The sequence below is a fragment of the Taudactylus pleione genome, unplaced genomic scaffold, assembly GCF_031769625.1.
Source record: "Taudactylus pleione unplaced genomic scaffold, aTauple2 ptg000016l, whole genome shotgun sequence".
Taxonomy (NCBI): domain Eukaryota; kingdom Metazoa; phylum Chordata; class Amphibia; order Anura; family Myobatrachidae; genus Taudactylus; species Taudactylus pleione.
Window position 1 is genome coordinate 33284329 of NW_028284418.1, and position 14964 is coordinate 33299292.

The 14964-nt window shown below is 48.6% G+C and overlaps 1 protein-coding gene across 2 annotated transcripts in view; it reads left to right on the plus strand.

Moving 5' to 3' along the window:
* The window catches only part of NOLC1 (nucleolar and coiled-body phosphoprotein 1), a 67669-nt gene that overhangs the window by 23179 nt on the left and 29526 nt on the right, over positions 1–14964 (plus strand). The window lies entirely within an intron of this gene.

A 14964-nucleotide genomic window follows, 5' to 3' on the forward strand; every position in this document is an offset into this window, starting at 1 on the left:
AATGTTTTTGAGAAATTTTTGTATTGACCTTGAGTATCTTCATACATATTTTTATTGGGTTACCTCTAAGGTACCTTTTTTGATAACCTCCCTGTAATGTAAAACTCCTTCCCTTTGTTAATGAGTGCACCTCACTGGACACTCAAATTCTCCTATATCCTTATATGTTCCCATCTTCAAGTTGTGTAACTACTGATTTGTTGATTATTACATCAAGTTCTTTTATCCACCTTTTCTCCTTCATCCACTAGGGGACACTGGAGTTCAAGACAGTGGGTATAGATGGTGGTAGAGTAGAGCCTGGCACTTTAAATAATTTAGAAGTGTGACTGGCTCCTCCCCCTCTATGCCCCATCAGCCCCAGTTTTTAGAATGTGCCCGAGAGAGCCGGTCACACATCAGGCTGTCTCCAGCCTTTTTCATATTTTTTAATTTTTATTTAACACTGAGGACAGGCAGGCTGCTTGCTGTGGCAGTCTGCCTGCTACGTGGGAGCCGCCGGGAAGGGCACCACACGGCTACTGCAGCCTGTGTCCGGTGACCCTGAGGAGGGGGCACACACAAAGGAGTCACCGGACCCCGAGAAGACCCGCCACTGCTGACACCGGCATGTGTCCGGGTTCCTCTCCGCCCCCTCAGCCCAGCATCCCGGCCGCAGCAGCTGTGAGTATGACCACTGCTCCTGATTAACAGGAGCAGTGGATGTATAGCTGGGCTCAGTGACACTGTCACTGTTAAGAGGGCCCGACTTTCCCCTCCCCCCGCACCACCCTATCCCCGACTTCGGATCTCCAGGTCAAGGGGGTCACCAGGTGCTGTAGTCACGAAGGCGCAAATTACAGCCCCGGTCGTCGCTGGGGCTGCTGGAGCGAAATGGCGCGTCATGCAAGCTAGCGGCGCCTATTATAGTCCGGCTCCCTCCTCACTGCCGCGCTGTGTGCACCACGCGGCTGTCAGCGCTGCTGCATAGGAAAGCTCGTTAGCAGTGCCGATGGCGCTTGCCCTCCTCACAAAGGCTGGCTGCCGTGGCTAATAAGTCCCGCTGTCTTAATCAGCGCACGGACCCGGTGTCGAGACCCACCCTAAACATACACTTATGGCGCGTCCTGCAACAGCGGCGCCATTTGTAAGGGTTCTCCCCCTTATTGCTCCGCAGCAGCACTTGGAGCATAGCCGGCAAGCACAGCGCTGAGTCATTTCACGGGAACAGTGGACATCAGCTGATGCTCTCTCCTCCTGCTTAGCAGGAGAGGTGCTCTTTTAAGATGAGGAGCCAAGTTTTTACTCGTGATCGCTCCCTGTGTCCCGGCGCCTACTCACAGTGATGTATGCAGCGCGGACCAGCGCCTGCAAGAGAGCGCGCTTCCCTCTTAAGGGCAATATAAACTCCCTCTTTATTAAGAGGGGTCCGTTGTGCAGCACAGCGCTGACTCACTCCTGCTCGGGGGAGAAAATGAAAGTATGGGTCCCGCCGCTAGGTGTAGCCGGCTGAGTCCGGGTCTCCTGCCCCTCCCCCCACAATGGGGAGATGTGTATTGAAGCTCCTTTAACTGTAGGTAAGGTAAGTGACAGACGGCTGACTCACTTACAAAAAGCGCTGGAGCTCTCACAGTAGGTACAGCGCCAGTAGCACTGAGGCAGCCTGCATATATTTAACAGGGCAGCTCAGACTGTGTAATGGTTAGCATTACTGCCTCACAGCACTGAGGTCATGGGTTCGTTTCCCACTATGACCCTGTGTGGAGTTTGTATATTCTCCCTGTGCTTGCGTGTGTTTTATAACAGCGTAGCTGTTAGTCTGCTGAGGCGGAGCTTTAATGTATAAGCTTCGGCGCCCTCCACAGCAGTATAGCTCATTGCCCTAACACCTGCTGCTCTGATGGATATGTCTAGCCTTTTGCTGCCCCTCCCTCAACCTTGCGCTTAGCAGGTGCACTATGACTCTGCTTTATGCGGTTCTGTTGAGGGGACAGCTTATGTTAGCCGGGACTCTTCCAGGCTAGCATGGACATTTTGCGCACACAGCGCGGTATAACTTTACCCTAGCGCAGTGTAAGAGTCATCTGTCACTTCTGCAACACATGTATATGTACGTGTTGTGTGTGTGTGTATGTAGATGTATATGTGTGTATGTATGTGTATACCTTTTTTTTTCTACTCTGCTAATCGGGTGGTCTATGGACAAGCCTTATTCCAGAGAGGTTAATTAGCACACTGCGCAAGGATGACAAGCGTTCCAGTGCACGCTTTGGCAGCACATATACAAAAATATTGGAACGATATCTGTGGGTGAGGAGAACTCTCCATTGGGTTGGGTCTCAATCCAGCGTTGGCTGAGGGGGCAGGCCTTGGGTCAGGTCCTCCCGAATCATCCATTCTCAGGAACGAGAATCCCATATTGGGCTTACCATCCCTGTGGCCCAGCATTAGAGGCTGGGACGGCCACTTCTTTAGCTGTGTTAATAGCAACAGCAGGCCTTTATCCCCTGTTTAGATGGGGGGATTGCGCTGTGGATTTTCCCAAGGGACAGGTCTCCCTTTTAATATGTTGGGAAGGCTCTGTTAGAATACAGCTCACTTTTTGGGGACAGTAATCCCTTAAGTTTGTGGATTGTTACTCTTCTGCACACATATATAGCTCAACTGATTAAGGCGAGCACACCAGTAACAGAAGGGTCCCAGGTTCGATACCAGTCTGGGACAGCACGCTGATAAAATATCCTGCCCATTACACCGTAGTAGGCTGATGGCTACACGCGACACTTGAGCAGTCTCCCTGCGTTGAGGTAAGCCACATGTATTTATACTAAGCCCTGCTATAGAACATATACATGCTGGAGTCCTGTGGCTCAGTTCCTTCCATGGCTCTAAATATTGCTCATGTTCTAATTTTAAATATTATCGTCACCTACTAATCTTGTATGTAGGTATGCATATGTGGAGATGTATATATCGCTTCTTATCCTTATAAGGCAGAGGTAGGATCTGTTATCAGTTTTATGTCTGGTACCTAGCATATTTAAAAGAAGGATTCTGCAATTGAAGGCTGGACTCTCCTCATGCAGTAGTTGGTACAATAACTCCGCTTTACACCATCTCTCCCTAAGGATTCGTATGTGGGCGTGTGTACATACCTATATATCCACGGATGGGAAGCCGCCTGGGATCACCAAAGCTGTCAGCTTATCCATATATATGTGTGTATGTATGTGTGTGTATATATATATATATATATATATATATATATATATATATATATATATATATATATATATATATTAATTAAATGGTGGCTCTGTAGACTAGAGTCATGTTCTGCAGCTTACATAGTGATAGACATTGATTTTATTATGAACCCTATACATGACTGGGGCCTTCTTGTATATAAAGATATGTACTTACATCCTCCTGGGGTTCTAGTTCCTTCTTGTCAGTCCCTATCTGTGGCGCCCCCCTTTAGGGTGATCTATGATTATTTCAACTTTGCACTTGGTAGCAAACTTATAAGACACTGAGAATGCAGGAGTCTGACAAGTTAACTTGCTATGTTGGCACTGCTCTTCCTTTCAAAGAGATTGCCTTCTTATGCAACTATGTTTGTCTGTATGTATGGGTGTATATATACTGATATATTCCCATTCCTTGTATGCATATTTTCTAATAATTGGAAAAACTTGTTTTTTAACCCTATTGGGGTTATCACTACAGATATATCCCTTCCTTTCTTGGGATAACTAATGCACTCTGTCTATGTACAGGTACCCTTCTCAGTATAGATTCCAGTACTCCATATTATTGTCTTGTCACATATCTCAATAACATGAGTCTCTAAAGGGCCCCTAGGTACATTCTATCTGTACATAGAGTATCCAGGTTCTATTCCGTAATCAGGGATTCATTTGTTAAATTACATGAAGGCCTAGGGCCGCCCGCCGATATAGGCAGGGTCAGGCCTGGATTGTATTAGATTGATGGGCGTAATACACACTTCTCCATTATAAGTGTTAATGTACTGATACTTAAACTAGTAGACCGTTTTGTGGTATAGGTATAATTTCTATATGGATACACATCCCTAATATAACAAGCTCAGGTATAGAGTCCTGTTGAACGACCTTCCTGCCTCCACTAACATTTTGCTAGTTTATACAGTGTTTTCTACTGCAACATCTCCAGACTGAAGTCCGTGCTGTAGAGCATTGGGTCTTAGCCCACTGAAGCTACTCCCTATACCTGACGGGGCAGGTTGCTGTGAGATGAAAAAGGTCTGACATTCTACATAGCGTCCAGAGGGCTTTTGGCCGCTCACAGGTAAGCGGTCTTACCCCACTAATGCCCAACCTGTCATTGCATAGCCGCTTTCTCCCTTATACACCCTAGCTGCGGTCCTAGCAGCCATCTGCTCTTTTAATCAGTTGGCTCTACACTTTAGAGCTTCCCTGGTGCATAGTTTCATCATTGAGATTCGTGACACTCTTCTACTAGATCTGTTGGGATTATGGACTGAAGCGCTTTGAGGGTCTAGTGCACATCTCTACATTAAAGTGTGACAGTCAATATGTCCTACGCAGGGAGCCTGGTGGATTTCCTGTTCAATCTCTGTGGATGTTTTCATCACATTGACTGATACTTGAGTGGTACCTTCAGGGTTGTCCTAGTGCTCTAGCCTTGCGGTATGGAGTGCTTCCCTATATTGGTAGCTCCCTGGGTGGCTGTTGCATCCGTGCTCTTTAACTACTAGGGTATCCTGGTTGTTTCATACTATGTTCAGGCCAGCTGTTGGTACTGACTACGCACTTCCATCATGTTGGAAGTTGTCTGTTGTTTTGGAGTTTGTGGCTGTGATTTGCTTTTCGGCTGCAGGTGTTCAGTCGCTGTTTTCTACTGTTTTCAGAATGGGTTGTTCTGCTGTCTGACCCTCTGACAGGTATTGTAATCTCAATCCTCTCGAAGCTGCCTCGGCCTCATTCCCAGTGTGATCTCTACTCGTTGGAGACTTCTATGGTCTCTCCCTTCCGCTGGTTTACAACTTTGTAGTAGTTGGACCTCCAGAATGGTTCATGGTGACTGTTCGGCCTTGACTTTTACCTCTCTGCATACTCTGTTAGGAGTCTGTGGACAGGATCAGCTCTGTTTCTGTAGATTGGTATCGTTATACTTGTATCTTTATGACTATGTCCAACAGTGCTGGTATTCTGCTATCTGCGACTGTTGCAGCTTTCTGTTTCCGAATCTGGTACGGTTTTCTCGAGTTTTGTTCTCGGGTTACTGCCCTTCTCATATGGATTCGGGTTGGAGTTCTCTGCTCCCAACAGTCCGGCTTGGCCTGTTTTCAGCTGAGCTTACAGCGTTATGATGCTTCTCATCTGAGGGTGTTTTCTCGCTAGCCGCTTATTCCATTCTATTTACGCTGTAAGTTGTGGAATTTCTGTGTCTGTTCCGCAGGGAGTTCTGATTGTCTCCTGGCTCACGACACTTGATCCTCAGCTCTTGGCGGTCCCTGTTCGGTTGACCAAAGAGTTGGCATGTTCTCTGCGCTTCCCACCCAGGAGGTTGGCTTTGGGACGTCCCCACTGTCTTGAATTCCAGTGTCCCTTAGTGGATGAAGGAGAAAACAGGATTTTGGTTCTTACCGATAAATCCCTTTCTCCGAATTCCACAGGGGACACTGGACGCCCGCCCAGCGCTGCATACCTGCCAGTTGTTTGGTTCCTTCTATGGTTGTGTGACTGCATGATTCCCTGCAGTGGTTTCCTCTGTTCTCCTTCAGTCGGTATTGTTCCGTTCTGTGTTCATCTCCTTCTCCTCGTTTTCCTGTTGTCCTCCGTCTCTTCTTGGGCTCCGTTCTTAAACTGGGGCTGATGGGGCATAGATGGGGAGGAGCCAGTCACACTTCTAAATTATTTAAAGTGCCAGGCTCTACTCTACCACCATCTATACCCACTGTCTTGAACTCCAGTGTCCCCTGTGGAATCGGAGAAAGGGATTTATCGGTAAGTACCAAAATCCTGTTTTTATACATCCCAGGATTTTATTTGCTTAAGAAACTAAACACCATTTTCTCTTAAATCAACTTTGGCAGCCAGTATAATGGGTCGCTTCCTTTCGAGGTTAGGCAGAGAAAGGCAAGATAAACTACCCTCAGATGCTATATAATGCCGCTCTTCCTGTTCCACGGTGTTTGCTGCTGTCTAGGGCATTGTGTTTCTCTTGCAGCAAGGCTAGGGAACACTGTACCACAGATTGTAGGTTAGGGCTGGAGCTGGCACTTAATGAAATGAGTAAACTTGTATTATTGAGAGTTTTAGTACTTGCCATCACCTCACATCAGCAGCCTCAGGCAGCGTTGGTAGAATGTACTACCCTCAATAATACACCAGACCTACATTTCCAGCTGTGGTGCTGGGAAATAGATGTCCTAATGTTGAAATCGAATTGAGAATGATTTATATGAATACTTTGAGGTGGACTGCCGTATACTTGTCATACCACTTGTGGCAAGTGAGGTTTTTATTTTGGATACAAAGTACAATAATTCCATTGGATACATGAGACTAATTTTTTCTTATGCATAATATGTCTTGCATCTGATGCATCAGTGCACAATTGAGCAAATAAGCTGAATTAAATTGTGATTTTGTGTTTTATTCCAGAGACCCCTGATTGGGGGATTCTTTCCTGTTTGGGAAAGTAATATATGGTTCCTATACATAGTCTGATCAACTCTCTGTATTTTTTATAATACTATCTATATTATCAGTATGAGATGGATATCTATCTTTAGGTAGTATATTTATTGGTATTTATGTCTATGTAAATTTATGTATTTTTTCTGACTAGAAGTGCGGGTAATTAAACCGGTTCATTTTTTACGTGTTTGTATTAATGTCCTGACTGGGGTATTTAAGTGCAGTATATTGCCTTTCCTTCCTCAGATAAAACGGCAACAAACCAGACTTACCCAGATTCTTCTCTCTGCACAAAATTTGAGGGACAGAGGAAGTTGGTGCACTGTAGGTCCCATAGACGTTGCAGCTAGCCCAGGTCTGAGTAGAGATGGAGGAATCGGTGTTTTGGCCACGCACTAACTTTTTCCAGTTGCCTGGCAGATGCTTTAGGAAGAACCATGGCCTCTACCTCTTCGTCTAGATGTATTGCTTACATTCTTGCAAGAAAGAGCTCTTCAATTATATATTCCAGATTTTGCAGAAACTTATCACATAGATGCAACCATTCCATACATCAATGACTTTCTGCAGGTTGCTTTTAATAAATGGGCTCAATACAATTACCTGTGATTTACTTGCAGGCGCAAGAAAGTACGCCTATATGCCGCACTTACAGTACTGCTGGATTCATGGATTATTGTTTGCAGCCCCACAGGGCTGCGCGCAAAAGTCCCCGAATGGGCAAGTTCCGATGCCGTTGCTGACGTTACCCGCCTCCCTCGAGTGCGGGGGTGACTTTATTGGATTGAGCCTGATGTCTGGCTAACAGGACTCAGTCTACTTTATGTGCTTGTGGAGTAGGCACCAAGTTCAGATTGCTGCATGAGCTGCTTTGCAAATTTATTTTTTCTGCTAAAGTACATCTGTATTTTGTTTTAGTATTGGGAGTGCTTTAGAAGAAATTATAAAGCTTATCCCAGACCCACATCTGCCTCTGCAGTACAGCCCCTTCTCTCTCTGTTATTGAGAGCGGGTATGCAGCGGTAAACCCCCCCCCCCCCCCCCCCTTCCCTTTCTTGTCCCTGCCGGTAGTTTAAATAATAGGAGCTGGAGGGGATGACACTAGGTGATCTTACACTGTCTGACCCCCACTGTCACAGTCAGTATGCTGGTAGGGGAAGGAGCCTGGTTGGCAGAACCCTCTCTGAGGGAATATACACAGAGGCTGATAGTTATACTAATTAGCCTCCCTGCTGCTTGTTTCTACAGGCAGATATTGATTGCCAAGTGCAGGGATAATAACACTTCTGCTGCTAATGTTTCTGCTGCTGGTTCTGCAGGGAACTGCTTATATCAGCTAGTCTAGTGTTCTTTATTTCATACTGAACACTTTATATACTGTCTTTGTGAAGAGGGTTCAGGGGCTGATATATTTATGCTGTGTGGGGGCTGATGTTCTCTCTCGTCTCCTCCGCCCCCCTCCCCTCCCTTCAGTGGGTTTTTGTTTTCTTAATTTCTGTTTGCCAGTCAGAATTTGGACTTTGCGGTGTCACTCTCATTGTGTTTATGTTCAGCAGAATTTTGGTGTCTGGCTTTTCTTTCTTTATGTATAAAAAAAGTTACAAGTCTAAAGCTGCTGGGGTCTCTGGTGTACTACACCTGTTCCATTTGCCATGCTACATTACCTCAACCCTGTCAGTACCTGGCTGGCTGTTACACAAGTTGCTCTGCCCGGGTCAGTGTGCCTCTGGATGGGGGGCATGCTGGTAAAGTCCATTGTGGACCTAGCTCAAAGGTCAGAATGCACTGAGCCTGCTCCTTCGTCATTTGTAGCTATGTTTTCCTGTGCCGCTTCCTTCCCCGCCCCCCTGTGCGCCCAATCTTTACAGGATCCTCTGGCAGGGGTTCAGGACCTACAAAAGAATGACTGTAATGGCTGCTTCGGTGGAAAGACTTTGAAGAAACACTAGCTAGCAGCTCCCGCAAATGTCAGATGGCTTTGCTGGTATCCTTTCAGGGGGAGTCTGATCCAGACTTGTCTCTGGGGGAGGATGGTGAGGTTCAGAGAGAGTCAGATTTGGTCGATGATGAACAGTGAGGGGAGCGTCTCCCAGTGGACACGATGTGGAAGCTTTTAATTATTTTAATCCAGCAGACCCGATTTACTAGATTGTGACGAATTAGTGGAACCTGTCGTTCCGGTAGTCCAATTCCTTAAAGCCAAAGAAGCAGATTGTCCTTTTGCATTTCTTTTCTCAAGTCAAGTATTTTCTAGAGGAGACATGGCAGAAACCTGACAAGAGGAGCTACCAGGTGCTGCGGAGATTTGTTTCAACATACCCATTTGCACAGGAGAACTTGGGTTTATGGAAAATTGCCAGGCCTGCAAAGCAATAACTATCTGTCCGGGATTCTTCAATCCTGAAGGATGCCTCAGATCGCAAGTGTGAAGTAGCAGTTAAGTCTGTTTTGTTTTGTTTTTTTACTGCTCTGGCATCTTTGCAGCCAGTGCTAGCTGTTGCTTGGGCTAACAAGGCAACAGAAAAATGTACATCACATCTGGATGACGGATTGCAGTTAAAAGCTGCACAATGGAGGTTACAGAGGGGGTAGGCCAGGGCGTGATGGACATTCATGGTCTAAGCATGAGCGAGCGACGAAATATGTGGGACCCTCCACTTAAAAAAAAAAAAAAAAAAAAAAAAAAAAGGGTCCTACCTGTCTATTTCTGGGTCCCATCATAATTTAAGGTTTAGAACTAATATGCCCCTCAGACCTCCCCACATGCCACCACACATCCCCACGTACACCTAGAATGCCCATCTGATACCCCCAATAGCATCAGTTTTGTACATAGAGGTCAGACTGCAGTCCCCATTGACAATAAGGACTGCAGTCTGCTGTGGTAGTTAGCATTCTGAAAGAGATTTCTGTGAAATCTTCTGCATCTTCTTCTGTTCTTACATAGCGGTCATGCATAAAATGATGCATAAACTGTAGTTTCTGCATAATTTCATGAAAAAATGCGAACCAATAAATTTTTTCTTTTAAATGCCAAAAATAGATTTTTCTCTTACTTTAGAACAAAAATGCTCAAGGAATTCTTCGCTTCTAGCTGTGCACTTTTCTGTCCTTTTCTGTGTGAGCTGGATGGGGGGGAGAGGGGCGGCTGTGCTCATGCTGCAGGTTCTTATGGCTCCTTGTCTTGATGGTGGGGAGCTGAGGACATGTGTAAGAAGTGCAGTGTCTGGGACAGTAGTAGGAGGTGGGTAGCCGGTGACAGGAGGATTAGGGAAATCCGACATTATAGGTGGATGGGAGCTGGGGATAGGAGAAGGAGGCTGGGTATTAGATGTGGAGGGGAGCTATGGACAGGAGAAGGGACTGGGTGCCACCGGGTATTAGAGATGGAGAGGAGCCGGAGACTGGAGGAGGCAGCTAGGTATCTGGTATTAGAGGTGGAGGGGAGACTGAGATTAGAAGCAGGATTCCGGGAACTCCTGGGGCCAGGCATGCCGCAGTACTCTCCGTCCTCATTCGCAGCATGTACCTGACTGTCTATTCAGTACTGAGGCTGACCGTGATACTGAATGGCGACTGCTGCACTGTCCTCATAGCAGGCAGGGGAGGAGAGAGGCATAGAGGAGTAGGGCCTCACATCTGCACTGTACATCTGGATTTAATGTACGGACATTGCCTTCTGCAATAGACAGCGCCGCACAGCCCATGCGGATAACAGTGGCTGGCCCAAAGTGCTAAAGTTGGGACCGGCCCAGGGGGCATCTCACCCTGTCCCCCGGCCCAGCCCACCCCTGGCTTCTGCTCCTCCCATGTGAGCCGGGTATCTCCAAACAGCTGGGTGGATGACATTTCGGCCAGCTTCTGAAGGTGTAGACACAGCATCTCAGCCTACTCAGAAGCCAGGGATTAGCCGCAGCCGGTTGTGTACCCGGGTACCCACCCATTCTAGAAAAGTGAGTTTCTGGTGCTAATGTATCAGGTAAAATATGTATAAATATGTGATCACTGTTCTAAGGCCGCTGACAAACAGCCAGTGTGACGGGGGCCTGTCTGCTCAGTTTTCAGGACCAGTGGTAGACTGTTTCCTCAGGTGGATGGGTAGGACATACTGTGGAAAGAGGCTATATTTTTTACTTTACAGGTCCTTCTCTTAGTCGTTTCTTTGCAACTTTTCTTTGGAAGTACAGTGTCAGGTGTCTGGCTCTGCAGTGGGCTATTCAGAGGTTACTGTCAGGTGTTATTGTTCCAGTACCAGAGAAACAAAAAGGCCTGGGCTTTTATTCACAAATGTTCCTCATTCAGAAGCTAAATATATATTTTCGGCCTAGTCTGAATCTAAAATATGAGTACTATGATTCCACATGGAATCCCTTTTGGTCTGTTATCGTCCCAATAGAGGGACGAGTTTCTGGCATCTATAGATGTCAAAGATGCTTACTTGCATATGCCCATTGGGAAGAAAGTAGGATTGTTGGTGCTCATAGTTAAATCTTTTTTCTTTTGATCCATATAGGAGACGCTGTGTTCCCTTCCTTTGCTGTTTATATCTACTACGCTTCTTAGCTCTTTGGCAATGCGTAGTATGCGTAACTGTTTGCTTAGTGAGCTCTCTTTTAGGGCTTTATAAAGTTTGACTTATTCCTGTTATTTCCAATGGTGCTTAAGGGATGTAGAGGGGAGGGGGTTAGTTTACAAACAAGAGTAGGTTAGGTTTAGGCTGCAGGGGGTGGGTGTTAGGTTTAGGGGTAGGGTTAGGTTACTTACTGACGTGTCTTTATCCTAACCCAGTTGGAATGCCGGCGTCAGGATTCTGACCGCCGGGATCCTGAGCGCCGGCATCACGTACCTAACCCCTACAGAGAACCAACCAACACTAGCAGTGGCACGGTCGTATGGATATTTCTACTTCAGGGTCCATAGGGGGTCCACAGGGTTGACCTTGGGGTTATAGCTGGAACAGGATCCATGGGCACCACACAGTTAAGCTTTTAGCTCCCAGGATGCACTTGGGTCCTCCTCTATACCCCGCCCCCGAGCCACAGGCACCTCAGTGTAAGCTGGTGCCCGGCCGGAGTCGGTCACCGCGCAGGGGGGCTGCAGGAGCAGCCCCCAGAAGCTTTTTATTTTAAGTTAAATTTTATTTATTTTTAATCTATTTTTACTACAGATGGCAGCGAAGGGCTGTCTGTACAGACGCCCACGCTGCCGCTCTGATCCCCGACTGGCGCCGCGACGCCAGTACTGATCTGGGGATCGCGGCGGGAGGGCATAGTCCGTACTAGCCGGACTCTGTCTACCTCCCAGGACTGCTGCCGGAGTCGCCGGGGATTCAGGTAAGCCGCGCGTCGCTGGCTAGCGGCGCGCGGAATGCCTTAAATGCAGTCCTTTAGCCTCCGGTCCTGGGGACAGACCGGAGGCTGCTGGCAGTGGCGGCGGGCCCCCCCCATAACCCGTGGGACCACTAGACCACCAGGGATAACCGGCAAGCGGGAAGCCAGCATCCCTGGGGTTATGGCCAGCCAGGGGAGGAAGCCTTCCCTGTCAGCGGCTCCTCCCCTCAGCTCAGCGCGCCTTTCAGCATGCAGTCTGGCGTCGCTGAGCTGCAGCTACTCGGCCACTCCTCCTCTGAGGTCTCCAGCGGCCATTTTCCCACAGTGGCAGCGCAGATCTCAGGGAGCACGCGGACCGGTCCCCCTGTGTACCTCTCCCCTGATTAAGGACAGCGTACACAGCACTATAGCCCTCCCAGACACTGAATCTGGGCAGGTTGATTGTAGTGTAAAGGTGCAGTGAGTATATCTTCCTGCATGGTATGTGACTTTTTGCTAGTGCTGCCTGTCTGTGCTTATTTTCCGCTTACTGTCAGCTTATACCTATCCCTTTACTTCTCCTACAAGCCCTGCAGGTGTGCGGGGGAAGGGCGTTTCTACTGACCTCACTTATATAGATCACGTATTTGTGAGGTCCGTCACATACAGTAGTGTGCTACTCAGTGCCATATTGTGGGCTGTTGTTCAGCACACCGGTGAGTGCGTTTCACTTCTACCCTGGTGCCAGATATATAATATATTCTGTCATGTCAGACGAGGAGGTTGAGCGCTCAGTGGCTCCGGTGTTGGCCTCCTGCGGACGCTGTTCTGCAGGAGTAGATAGGGAGGATTTGTCACAGGATGGCCTGTGTAGTCGATGCCAGGTGGCTCCTGGCCCATCCAGACCTTCTCTGGCGCAGGAACCACCGTGGGCGATGTTTTCTCAAGTGCTGGTGTCTATTGCGGACCGTCTGTCGGTCCCGACTGCTCTCCCTACTAGGGCGGTGCCCCAGCCGACCATCCCCCATTCCCCGGGTGTCCCGCAGTTATTGCGGAGTCCTCCTGGGTCTCAATCAGTTGGTCCCTATGCGGGGTTGCCTATGTATATACAGGCTTCCCCTGTGCCGCAGCAGCCTGTGGTACCTTTTCAGGCCCCTATGGCGACGCCTCCACCATGGGTGGATGTGCTCTCCAACTCCGTGCAAAATTTGGCGGCCGCTTCCTCGGCTTTTCAGTCAATGTTGCAGACTGACATGCCTTCTAGGATTTCTAAACGCCCACTCATGACACGGGCTGCTCAGGTATCGGACTCAGAGGGTTCCTCAGATGATGGGGAGGTCCCTGATGACACTGACTCGGACGCCTCGGTCCAGGAAATGGATACTAAGTCGTCCATTAATGTGCGAGCACTAGTTAGGGTGGTGCGAGCTATTCTTCTTATAGAGGATGAGGCACCGGTTCCTAGGTCGAAGTTTCCTAGTTTCAAAAAAACTAAGGTGGCTTCTGCGGTGTTTCCCCTGTCGGATCAGTTGACGGATCATATGGCGGTAGCTTGGCAGGCGCCCAGTAAGAGATTCCTTCCTCAGAAGCGGTTGGCTTCTAATTACCCCTTCCCTGAGGCACATTGTAAAAAATGGGAAACTCCACCGGCGGTGGATTCCCATGTCACCCGTTTAACTCGGGGCGCCACCTTACCATTACCGTCGATATCCTCGCTGAAGGATCCCACGGACAGGAAAGTTGAGACTTGCTTAAAGTCTATTTACTCCCTCTCCGGGGCGGTGGCCCGACCGTCCATGGCCATTTCCTGGTGGCCAAGGCCATTGAGGGGTGGGCCAATGCATTGGAAGATACCTTCCCGGACGACGCTCCGGATGTCCAGCGGGCGTTGTTGGGACAAATGAGGGACGCCGCTTCTTACATTGGAGAAGCTTCTTTAGATGCTAGTCTGCTGACCTCGCGGGTATCGGCTGCAGCGGTGTCTGCCCGCCGATCCTTATGGTTGCGGTCCTGGAGAGCGGACTCTGATTCAAAGAAAGGTCTGGAGGCCTTACCTTTCAATGGGGAATTACTATTTGGTCCGGACTTGGACAAAATAGTGGACACCCTGGCTAAATCCAAGTCGGCCTTCCTCCCTTCGGCGGCACTGCCTGCTAAGGTTCGGAGTTCGGCTTTTCGTTCCTTTCGGGTTCAGGGTAAGGCGAAAGGTCAGTCCTTCCCGAGACAGTCTGCGAGTAAGACGGCCTCTAAACCCAAGAAGCAAGCCTGGAGTGCTCGGCGCCCTTCTTCCAAGCAGCGGCCTGATGGGACGGGCCTCCCTCTGGGGGACCTCAGAGTGGGAGGCCGACTTCTTCTATTTGCCCAGTGCTGGCACAATACCACCACGGATGCCTGGGTTCGAGAAGTGGTCTCCCAGGGGTACGCCCTGTCTTTTCGGCACAGACCACCCCACCAGTTTTTCTGCACAAGTCCTTCTCAGAACAAGACCAAGGCGTTACAGGTTCAGGAGGCTATAGAGTCCTTGCTGAAAGCAGGGGTCATTGTTCCCGTTCCTCTATCACAACGAGGGACGGGGTATTATTCGTCTCTGTTTCTGGTGCAGAAACCCAATGGTTCTCATCGCCCTATCCTCAACTTGAAGTCTCTGAACAAATTCCTCAGAGTTCCCAAGTTCAGGATGGAAACGTTACGTTCCATCATTCTGGCGATGGAACCGGGGGATTACATGGTGTCCCTGGACATCCAGGACGCCTGCCTCCATGTTCCGATAGCATCTTCACACCAGCGGTATCTGAGGTTCGCTATCCTTCAACACCACTATCAGTTCCGGGCGCTACCCTTTGGTCTCTCCACGGCACCGAGGGTGTTCACGAAGATTATGGCGGTCATGGCCGCACATCTTCGGAACCAGAATGTACGGCTGCTGCCGTACCTGGACGACCTCCTGTTGCTGGCGAGCTCCCCGG